The 11831-nt window shown below is 48.7% G+C and overlaps 1 pseudogene across 1 annotated transcript in view; it reads right to left on the bottom strand.

Annotated features, from left to right (window-relative positions):
• Nucleotides 1–9574: 9574 nt before the first annotated feature.
• LOC311322560 (adhesion G protein-coupled receptor L3-like) overlaps nt 9575–11831 on the bottom strand; it is a 70836-nt pseudogene continuing 68579 nt past the window's right edge. The window contains exons 18-20 of the transcript in view: nt 11258–11386; nt 10753–10770; nt 9575–10576 (exon numbers count right to left, since the gene is read on the bottom strand). The product of the transcript in view is annotated as an adhesion G protein-coupled receptor L3-like (transcript). The remainder of the gene's footprint in view (nt 10577–10752; nt 10771–11257; nt 11387–11831) is intronic.

Here is an 11831-nt window from a genome sequence, read left to right as displayed (position 1 = left end):
GCCAGCTGTGATGCATAGAAACAAAAACAGATATTTTCAGTAAAAAAAAAAGTTTGGCCTGTCGTTTTCATCATGATCCAATCTGTGTCCTGAAATACGGAGAAAAGATTGACACTTTGGAAAGATCCGACTATATCCAAGATGTGTATCTATATACAAGAACAAATTGCATTCAGCTGGTGGTAAGTGCAACACATAAGGGGCTGTCATGCCCGGGCTCTCCAGGGATCATGGCAGCATTATTGTAGCCAGACGAAGGCACTGTCAAGCCAGGCGTGCGCAAGAACGTGTACATGGCTGATTGCAATTATGAGTGCAAATTGCACACAGTTGGCAAATGTGTGGGCGTGTTTGCCCGGGCATATCATTAGAGCAAAATCTTTTGTGGATATGGTGCTGAACTGGAGTAGATTGCCATTGCAATTGCTGTGCAAAATATCGAGCTATTAGCGGGATCAATCCATTGTTAGTCACGTATATAGAAAGTAGATGCACTTGTGAGTTCTGGTGAATAGTAGTACACTGACTTCCTACGTTAAATGCAATTATTGTAAGTCGCTTTGGATAAAAGCATCTGCTAAATGCTTATATTGTAATGCAATGTAATGTTCTATTGCCTTTTCAAGATTTCCCATCAAATCAATTGAAAAAGCCTCCCTTTATCACCAGCAGGTTATCTCAGAATCTTAGGGAATGATTTCACAGACATCTTATCAGCCCTCCACCAGCTGAGAGAACTTGGCCTCTAGGGTCACACAAAGATCAGCTAAAGGTCAAAGGTCAATGGATGGACACTAATGGCGTTTCTCTGTGAGTGCCATTGTCCACAAATGCATGCACTCTGAATGAACACTGTGCCATTTGTCAGTGGAGGTGAAGCTTCCATATAAATCCATGTAAATAGTGCAGATAAGAGCAAAAAAGGGGGTTGTGACCTATTCAAAGATGAATGGTACTACATATTATAGCATGCTTTATTTTCCACGTTCCAAACTACTTCTGCAAGCACACTAAGAGAATGGTATATTAGAATTCCTGTAAAGAGGTCTCCCTGTCCACAATGAGCTTTCTTTCACAGAAGAGGATGGCACATCTCCACATCTCAACCCCGTACAATATGGGAAGCATGTATTCTCTGCAGACAGAATGGGATTATCCAAGACAGAACTGGAGCGGAACGCATAAGATGCCAATGAGATGAGGGGGTGCCGAAAAAATAACAATTTTGATCTTGATCTTGACCTGATCCGCCCTGCAAGGACAGGAGGACGGAAAGAATGAAGGTTATCTACAAGAAGTGACTAGATAAGGAGAGAGAGAGAGAGAGAGAGAAGCTGAATCCCAATCTGAGTGCGCGAACCACCCTTGCGGCCCCATGACTTGCGGCCTGAGGCCTGAGCACATAATTGACATCAGCTGGAAGGGCCAGAGGGTTCAGGGCCATGAATTATATGGGACAGCACCTCAGCGGCGTGCCAACGATTCCCAAGCCAGTTTAGCTCAATGCCCCTCCCACTTTGTTTTCATTGGCTGCCGCGTCCCTCCGATGCAGAGCTCTGACGTGCTCCTCAGCTCTCCGCTCGGCTCTGCAAATTGACCGACTGACGTCTGTTTTAATTTAATAATAATTTAAAATTTATGTTGGGTGGGATTTGTTTGCAGCATGTGGATTTCAAGTTGTGTTATCAGCAAATGTCACCATTTATGTGTGATGCACTCGGATCATGACTCGGATGCACTCAAGCACTGTGTCACATGAGACGCGGTGGACTGTGGGTATTTTCTGCTCCTGAGTCCGGAAATTGGAGACTTTAGGTAAGTGCGGTTAAAGTGCGCAAAATGGCGGCAGTGGCACACTTGTGGACCTAGAAATTCCGTTTTGGGACTACCCTGAGCCGTTGTGGACTTAGCGGGAACGCGCATGTAAGGCCACAAGGCCGCGAGTGCTCTGCACTTTCGCCTAACTGCGAGATTTGGGATTCAGCTATTGAGAAAGAGAGACAGAGGGAGAGAGAGCGAGAGAGCGAGAGAGAGAGAGCGAGAGACAGAGAGAGCGAGAGAGAGAGAGAGCGAGAGAGAGAGAGAGAGAGAGCGAGAGAGCGAGAGAGAGAGAGAGAGAGAGAGAGACAGAGAGAGAGTGAGTAAGGGATGCGCCCCTCTCCTGAGTGTGCAGACACCGTCGGCAGCCTGGGCTTCCTGACCTGATGGCTTCCGACGGCTGTCTGGCCGGATTAGTCCGGATGAGTCCGGGAAACCTGCGGGTGGGATCTCCTCTCACGCCGCCTTCCTCGGAACGCCGGCCAGGGCCTGTGTGCTGGGATCGGAAGGCAGGGATGAGAGACCTGACCGCGTGTGTGTGTGTGTGTGTGTGTGCGTGCGTGCTTGGGCGCCTCTCTCTCTCTCTCTCTCTCTCTCTCTCTCTCTCTCCCTCTCTCTCTCTCTCTCTCTCTCTCTCCCTCTCTCTCTCTCTCTCTCTCTCTCTCTCTCTCTCTCCCTCTCTCTCTCTCTCTCTCCCTCTCTCTCTCTCTCTCCTTCTCTCCCTCTCTTCTTTTACAGTCACTTTTCCTTTTTCCGGCATTTCTTTTTAGTCACACATTGCGGAACTATTTAGACAATTTGCCTGTGAAATCCTGCACTTTTCATACCCGCCGTTTGACGTTTCACCACACGCCGCCTTTTTCTTCCCGCTCTTTTCCGGACCTCGACGGTCGCCCCGGTGCTCGCATTCCGAGCCCCTCCCGGCGTGCGGCGCGACCGCGGGGGGCGCCGACGTGGCTGACGGACGTTCCCGCCCCTCGCACCGCCCAAGTAGCGAGGCGCCCGACCGTCTCCGACCGACGGAACGCGCGTAGACTAAGTGGGCGGAGGAGGTCCGTTCACGGGGGTGCAAGACGAGAGGTAGAGGACGTGTGTGTGTGTGTGTGTGTGCGCGTGTGTGTGTCGGGGAAGGGGTGGGGTTTGGGAGGGGGGGGTTAATTGAGGCAGTTCGTCCCAAAGCTTAGATTTGATAACGGTGACTAATGGCGCAAGTGGTTGCCATGGAAACCTTTGTTTGAAGGGAGCGGTGCGAAGATCCGTATTCTGTAACACACACGCACACACGCACGCACACACACACACACACACACACACACACACACGGAACAGTCTTGCCATAGAACTAGAACCATGCTTTGTATTATAATAATTCAGTGTGATACACATCTACGTATAAGTGCCTCTCTCCATCACTTTCCACCATTTCTCTCTCTCTCTTTCGCTCTCATCCTCTCGCTCTCCATCTCTCACTCTTCCTCTCACATCCATCCCTCTCGGTCTCTCTCCCGCTCTCCCCTCCTCCTCCTCCTTCTTCATATCCCTTCCCTCTGTTCATAGAGGCTCACTTCGGCCATCAGTGGTTTGAGAATTGGCCGTAACATAACGAACAGTCCTTGTAGTCATACAAAAAAGACTTGTTTGATAACAGATGCTTTCAGTACAGACTTACAGCACAATATTATATAATAAAATACATTTTGTCTCCCACCCGGCGACAGCCGAAGGGGGGGGACTTTAGGTTGGCCGGTGTCACGTCGTGAGTGAGTGATTGAGTGAGTGAGTGAGTGAGTGAGTGAATCTGTCAGTCCTCCTGTAGTACCAGAATCCACCACAAAAGGGGCGCCTTTCCAATGCATTTTTCCATTGACAAGTACATTTAGATTTTTACATCAAAAACTATGCTTGGTGTCTCAGTATAGTCTCAGACAAGTTTACTCAGGAAACCATGTTCTTTCTACATCTACAGAGAGTAGAGCTTGAGGTGTTTAGTAGAGCTAGATATGTCTGTATTTCAACATTCATTATAGGACTTTAGACCATACAGGTGCATGGACTTGTTTGCCCACTGGATGGAGACATTATTGTCCTCTTACTCACTCTACAATGGTTTCTAGAGAGCTTACTTTGGTCAATCATTGATACACATGATGTGACATAGTAGCGCCAGATACGTCTGTATTTCAACATCCATTATGGGACTTTTGACCATACAGGCGCTAGAGGACTTGTTGGCTATTGAAACGCCGCTCATCTGTCGTTGCTTTCTACACAAAAAACTGTAAGTGTCTCAGTGTAGGCACAGTTCATTCTAGCCAGGGGCCTTTTTAGCTTGACCAGCGTCATCAACCACATGAGCTGGTTAGAGCTCACATAGTAGTACTCGTTATAAGTTGTTATTCCCATTGCTAGTACATTACGATTCGCAGACTTAAACTATTATGCTATGTATTTCAGTAAAAGTATAGTCCATTGCCACAAAGGAAAATGCATCATGGGTGGGGGACAACATGTTTACTGTGCACATTATCGGTACACTGTGCACACACACACACACACGCACACGCATGCACACATACACACAAACACATTCATATTGAGACCATACTGGTAAATTATTATGAATGGGAGCCCAAGGTATAGATTTGACAATTCAATGGCTCTTGAATTACATTTTAAAGTCAGATGAGGCCTTTTTAGCCAGCTGACAAATGTGTCTCCCTGTTAACTGACGCCATGATTGGGATGCTGAAAGAATCCTCACCTCCCCCTCTCGCCCCCTCTCTCTCACTCTCTCTCTCTTTCTCTCTCCCTCTCTCCCCCCCCTCTCTCTCTCTCTCTCTCTCAGTCTCTCCCCAGGTAGTTGGGACCAGATCAAACAACGATCGAAACAGATGTCATTTTTTATGTTGTGTAGTGTGGTGGTTTACCTGTCACAATCTAATTCAGTTTTGTGCTAAATTCCATGAACTTTGGAACTTTGATTTTACATTTTGAAGCAGAATAATGTGTTTAGGGGTGTGGAGGTAGGGGCTAGGGTCGGCGGGGTGTGTCATTACATGGTATAGCTGGCTGTTGAAAATTAATTAACAGTTTTCAATTAGACAGGGCCACTGATGCAGGTAATCACAAAAGCGATAATGTAATCAGAGTGATGTTTAGAAAAGGCTTTTCTAATTTCCTGTGTGCACTGATCAATGTACACAACTGTCCTTGCACATGAGTCTCACACACAAGCTGGGCTTAACGAGGGGTTTCTATGCAAATAGTATAGTGCATAGCCTACCTCTAGACATGATAATGTGTGTGCGTGTGTGTGTGTGTGTGTCTGTGTGTGTGTGTGCGTGTGTGTGTGTGTGCCTACTGAGTCAGACTTACCTCACAGCACAACAAGGTGCCCGCGCCCCGCCGACGTCGTCATGGCAACAGCAGCCCGGCGACTCCTGCAGGGGGAAGAGGTCGGTGATTCATACACAAACTAAACTAAACAGCCGATGGATGTGAACGTGCTGAGGTATGCCGTTGTCAGAGCATACACACACACACACACACACACACACACACACACACACACACACACGCCACGCCCACTCCCTTCCACGGTGCAACGTTCGGCCCCCTGTCCTCACGAGTCACCGTCTCAGACACGCGCCGCCGTCACCTCAGGAAGCCAGACGGGCCGGGGCGCGCGCGCGTGTGTTTGTGTGTGCGTCACTCACCAGCCCGCTCTTTCCGTCCCGTCGGGTAATTAGGCGGAATATTTCCCCCTCCGGCCCGGCGCATACCTGGTACACGTTTACCCCTCCGGTAACCCATACGAAAAACTGAGGCAGATTCCTAGGAGGCTGCGTGTACCCACACACACACACACGTATGCACACACACACACACACACATGCGCACTCACGCATGCACACACAGACAAGGTCAAACATACATGCAGAGTAAATAACACATGTACATACACACACACGCATGCACACACACACACACGCATGCACACACACAAACGTGTGCACACACATACACGCACAAACACACACACCAAGGGGGGCAGCAGTGGGTATCTCCTGCATTTCAATCTGATCAGGTCAGAGGGAGGCATGTCACTCTGCAGCTAATATGATGAGGCTTAGGGAAATGATAATTACCTTCCTCAGAATGTGTGTGTGTGTGTGTGTGTGTGTGTGTGCGCTTCTAATAATGATGGTCTGAATTCCAAAACGATTTACAGTTAACCTTATGGACATCCATGGAATCCCGAAAAATATGCAATATGAGTTGAAAGACCAATTCAGATTCCGGAATAGGGCTGACAAGGTGATTTGGATTGCTGAATACATTTCCTGTTTCTTGCAACTGGTGATTAAAAAGGCTGGTGATGTCCGACTGACCGGACAAAAGGATGGAATCTGAATGGACATTTTTCAGGCACTGCCATCTGAATGTATGTTTTTAAGTATTTCCGCATGAAAGAATATGTACTGTATGTATGAAGCAAATTTAGCATGAAATGTCACAGTCGATTTAATGAACCTAACAGAATATTACTGTATATTGAACAAAGTTGCTCAACTGTATATTGCTTTCACTGTCGTTTTAACTTCTTGTTGGGACAACAGAAAAAGAAAAAATGGTTGATCCAGTGAGAGAACAATGATTTTTTTTTACTGGTAGAACCTTATATATATATTGGTGAAATGGTTCTAGCTAGAGCTGTGCGTGATGAAATGGAACCAAAATGGTTTGTTGTAGGATTCTTCCAAGGGTTCTCCCATAAGTACAACTGCGGAACCCTTTATGGTTCTAGGTAGAACCGTTCCCTCTTCCGTTACACTCAACATCATATTTGAGTTAAAAGTCACTCCTCGTCTTTGCTCTCACAAAAGAACATTCAGCTTCTAATGAATCATTCAGCCTCATCCTTCAGTCTGTGACTTGAATGTGGCTGAGGAGTTTATGTGTGAAGAAGAGCATGCACCAGCTGGGAAGGAGGGCGAGAGGGTGAGAGAGAGAGAGAGAGAGAGAGAGGAACAGAGAGAGAGAGAGAGAGAGATATCACAACCAGGCAGCACTAAGCGATCACAGCACACCAGCAGAGATTTGACCCATGTAGCCCGCTGTTTGTTTAATCAGCCTTCTGGCAGGACAGCAGAGAGAGAGAGAGAGACAGAGAGATAGTCAGGAGGTGGGTGGGGGGGGGGGGGGGGCGTTCTGGTTACACTCTGGCGCTCTCCTGGCTTATAAGTGTATGTGGTGTGAAAGTTACCAAAACATGATATTTACATCCCCTTACTCCCAGAGAGTCTCACAAGTAGCCAATCAAACGCATTCAGTATTTGATCTGACGCTGGTATGTCCTATAAGCTGCATGACAGGATTCCAAAATGTATTATTTAGTTCAGTCAGTTAATAACTGAATAATACAGTCAATCCTTCTGCTAGGGCATTGATTCTGCTGCGACCTGCTGTAAAAATACATTTGAAAGCACATTGTGTTGCTTCTGTGTATGAAATGCACTATACAAGTTTGATTTGATTTGATTCTGACCTCATGCAATTCCATGAAGACGGAACACAACAAAGCTATGTCAGTCATTTATTTGTTGGCAAACAACTTTCACTGTTACAACAAATATTAGTTATGAGATCATTCGACTTGGAACCCATACAAAAAGAATAAATAATAATTCAGAATAATTGTAGTAATAATAGTAATCATAATCATGATCATAATAATTAATAAAAAACAATGACCTCTCAGTGTGACTTTATCTTGGTCTCAATCGCGACATTTCTTTCTACCAAGTCTTTTATTTTATTTTGTTTTTATATTTTTTGCTCTATAAACCAATGAACAGATAAATAAATAATTTCTCTCTCAGGGACATTGGGGGAGGGGGTTGTAGGGATACATGTGCAAGCTACACTTCAATCACAAGAGCTCCTCCCCTTAAATAAGTAAACATTGGCTTCTCACATTGGACTGTACTGTGCTGGGTTAGATCACATCGACGTCAGTACTAGAGATCCCACGGCATTGTACAGGCGAGGGACCCACCATGTTTTGACGGCGCCGTTTCCCTTTTAAAATCTCGGAGGAGGGAGGATTTTGATGGTGCTTTTTCTCGGCGTCTCTCTCCAAGCGGGTTGTGGAGCCGCGCATCTTTGCGACGCCGTGAATTCAGAATCGGTCGAGGGAACGATTGGCTGGATGTGCCCGGCTACTTTAAGGTCGACCCGTTTCTAGCCCGACAGGAGATGAAGTGCTCAACAGGTTTTCATTGTTCAATTGAGTTCCTCATCATCCCATTGGCATAATGAGCAAAGTCACATGACAGGAAGTACTGGGTTCAACCTCCAGTGGGACCTCCACTCCCTCAACTGAACAGTATCGTTTTTCCTTGGTTTAAATCTACACAGTGGTAAAAATATATATATATATATATAGTTACAATTGGATTTCAAAATATAAGTGATAGTGATGTTGCTAAAAAAAAAAGCATCTGAATGAAGTGTGTATGTGTGTATAGGTGTGACTAGTGGCGCTCTTGGTTATTGTTTGAAGAAAGAGACAGTTGCTAACTGGTGCGCTGATAGGCTAGAGGCAACCAGTCGAGCAAATCCGTCATAACTTTATCAGTACAGTTCCACGGACAAAAATGTCTGACAAAAAAAATGAAATAAAAAAAACAAGAAATGCATACAGTCCATCATATGCAATGGTTGTATCTGTATTCTGTACAATACATAGAAATTCTGCAGTCACTTCATAATCCTTCGATAACAGAAATTTGTTACAGAAGAATAAAATAACGAAAGCACTTTGCAGTCCACTGTGGTCAGGTCTGTCCCTGTGTTTTTCGACTTGACGGACGACGGAAGTCACTACGACTCGTAGGAATGTTACAACAGCCCATGTAGCTGCACAGACAGTACACCTCAGCGGACAGGACGAGAGTGAATACGGTCGGTCGTCTAATAAAATAATAAAAATGTTTTTCCGTTTTTTTTTTTTTCAGAGGGAGTGAGGGCGGGTGAGGATTTATCATACATATTCTCCACTTGATTGGCAGGTAGTGGGAGGCGCCTTGACTGGCTAGTTCGTTTAAGGAAGTCCTGGGACATCACTTCCTGCTCTACAATGTTCCACCTTTGGGAAAGGAAGGACACGTCGTCCCCGTCAAAGTCTTTCAAAGTGAGGCACACAGAACCCCATAGTCCGGGGCTTGGGTTGGGCCAGTGTTCTGATAGTAGGGGACTAAGCTAAAGACCAGCTACCGGGTCCAAACATGTACTAGGCTAACAGTCCACAGGTCCAGAGTTGGGTTGTGGTTGGGGCGGGGGTACCGCGACCGAATCCCTCCTCTCCTTTCTGACCCTGACCCCGTCGAGCGACGGGCCTATTTGTCGCTCCACTCCTGAATGATATTCACAAAGACGCTCTTGGAAACCTTCTATTCTCGTCCGGTCCAATGGCAGCTGTCCGTCACGGTCCGACCCCCACGCTCCCTTCCGTCCGATGGTATTTCAGCAGCGGCCAGAACGTCCTTGCGTATACATCCGATATCTGACACCCGATACGCGCCACTTCCCACCAGCCTCGGAACCGTCGGTCAGCGTCAACATCAACAGGGATTGGTCGGATGTGGGTGGAGGAGAGGGTGAGGGGGGGCGGGGGTGCGTGGGGGGGGGGGGGGGGGGGGGGGGGGGGTCGGAGGGGGGGGTCGGAGGGGGACAGTGGAGTCTTCTGATTGGTCTATAGGCTCGTGACCAGGTGGGAGGGGTCCACGGGGGGCTCCTCGGGCGAGGAATCGGAATCCTCCTTGCCGGGGGGCCCCATGTAGCCGTCGCTGCCCCCCCGGCCCATCTGGTAGTAGCTGTGCAGCTGGTGGAGGTGCTGGCGGGAGCCCAGGTTGGGCATGCTCTTGTAGTAGACGTCGTCCAGCTCCGGCGCCGTGGCGCTCTTGCACGGCTGCGGGGGCTCGCCCGGGTGGGGGGCAGCGGGGTCGTCGCCCTCGCCGTCGGGCAGGTCGGTAAGGTCGGTCAGCACCGGCATGCTGGTGTAGAGGGAGTCCCTGTGGCTGGCCGTGGGCGAGTGGCGGCGCTGTTGATGGTGGTGGTGGCCGGCGCCGGAGGCGGAGTCGTCGTCGTCTGCGTGCTCGTTGGTCAGCAGGGGGAAGAAGCTCTCGCCGGCCTCCTGGGGGAGGCGGCGGGGCCGGGCGAAGCCGACGTGGTGGTGGGCGGACGGCGGGGGCGGCGGCGGCGGCGGGTGGGCGTGGCTGTCGGGCGGCGGGGGTCTGGGCGGCAGGAGGGGGGCGTTGGACTCCTCCCTGATGATCTCCAGGCCCGGGCTCTCGTTGCGGGGGGGGGAACGTCGCGCCTGGGTTGTCCAGCACCATGGGGCCGCCGTCGTCCGGGAGGCCGACACCCCCTGCGCCGCCCGGCCCGCCGCCGTTGCCGACGCCGCTGTTGACCAGCTTGTTCATGAGGTTGTGGTTGCGCTCGGCGGCGGCGGCGGAGCGCTCGTGGTTGTTCAGGTAGGAGGGGACATAGTTGGACGTCAGCTCCTTCAGGATCTTCTTCTCCAGCGTGGTCTCCTTGTGGTTGCCGTGGTGGGTGCCGTAGCCGCCGCGGTCCAGGATCTGGACGCAGTCGCTCAGGTACTCGCCGCTCGCCATGGTGTAGCTGTTGCCGTGGTTGCCGTTGAGCGGGAGCGTGTCCATGACGCTGGAGTCCCTGGCGTTGTTCAGGATCCCTTCTGCGTGACAAACAAAATGACTGGTTGTCTGCGAAGCCAATGAGGAAGCAGCACTACTAGAGAAGTATTACTGTAATATTATTGCCTTAGTGTTGATCTAGAAGAGTAGCATTAATGAAACACAGTAGTATTAAAGTTGTACATTAGTTATGTTACTATAGTGAATAGCGTCATACTTGTGTCTCTATAAGAGGCTATGGGACAGCATGAGAGAGAAAGGAGAGAGAAACACAGTGAGTTCACACAGAAAATACACAGAAAACACATAGAAAATACATAGATACATATAAAATGACAGAGCTTTAGCATTGAGAGTTCCAGCATAGCATATTGTTTGTTCTGGTCTACTGTTGCAAGGCTACATGTTATATAAACAACCGTTTTTGTCATTCCCAAACATTATATGATGAATCCCCCTCACCACAAAAAAGCACATTCTGAAACTACACAGATACACGAACAACACAACAAAAGCCGAGCTGAACATCAAAAAGCACATGGAAACAGAACATTTCACAATGAGCGGCGGCCATTTTAGAACCTTGCGACCACATGCAACGTCCTAGTTCTGTGAGGCCTTGAAAATGAAACGAGAAACAAAAACAAAACAAAAAACAACAGAAAGACAGCGTTTGGTTTTACTGTGAGAAAACAACTTATCGATAGAAGCGCGAGTCACACCTTGCGTGTTGTACATGCCCAGGGCGGGGTTGTTATAGACTGCAGAGTCGCCGTGTAGAGTGTTATAGGGATTGTTAGTACCGTGGGGACGAAGGAGAGCATTAGTTATAAGATGATTAGCCATGGTCCCTGGTGCAGGCAGAGAGAGAGAGAGAACGACAGAGGAGGGAGGGAGGAAGAGCGAGGGGCGGTGGAAAAAGAGAGAGAGAAATACAGCACAGACAGAGGGAGAGAGGGAGGGAGGGTGGAGAATGGAGGTGAGAGAAAAGAGAGAGAGAGAGAGAGAGAAAGAGAATAAGGAAGAGGAGAGCGTGTGAGATCGAGGGAGGAGGAGAGAGAGAAGACACGTCAATCAAACAAGCCAACAAAGTTCCAGGGAAAAAGCCCGGAAAAAGCCTGACAAATCATTCCTGAAGCCACAGCAGAGCGAGAGAGAGGGAGGGAGAGAGATTGGGAGAGTGAGGGAGAGAGAGGGATTGAGAGAGTGAGGGAGAGAGGGACAGGGAGAGAAAGAGGGGAAGAGATTGAGAGAGGGACCTGGAGGGAGAGAGAGAGAGGGACAGGGAGAGAGAGA

Source organism: Borostomias antarcticus, assembly GCF_949987555.1.
Source record: "Borostomias antarcticus genome assembly, chromosome: 20".
Classification (NCBI taxonomy): Eukaryota; Metazoa; Chordata; class Actinopteri; order Stomiiformes; family Stomiidae; genus Borostomias; species Borostomias antarcticus.
This window is presented reverse-complemented; position numbering and strand designations above follow the sequence as displayed.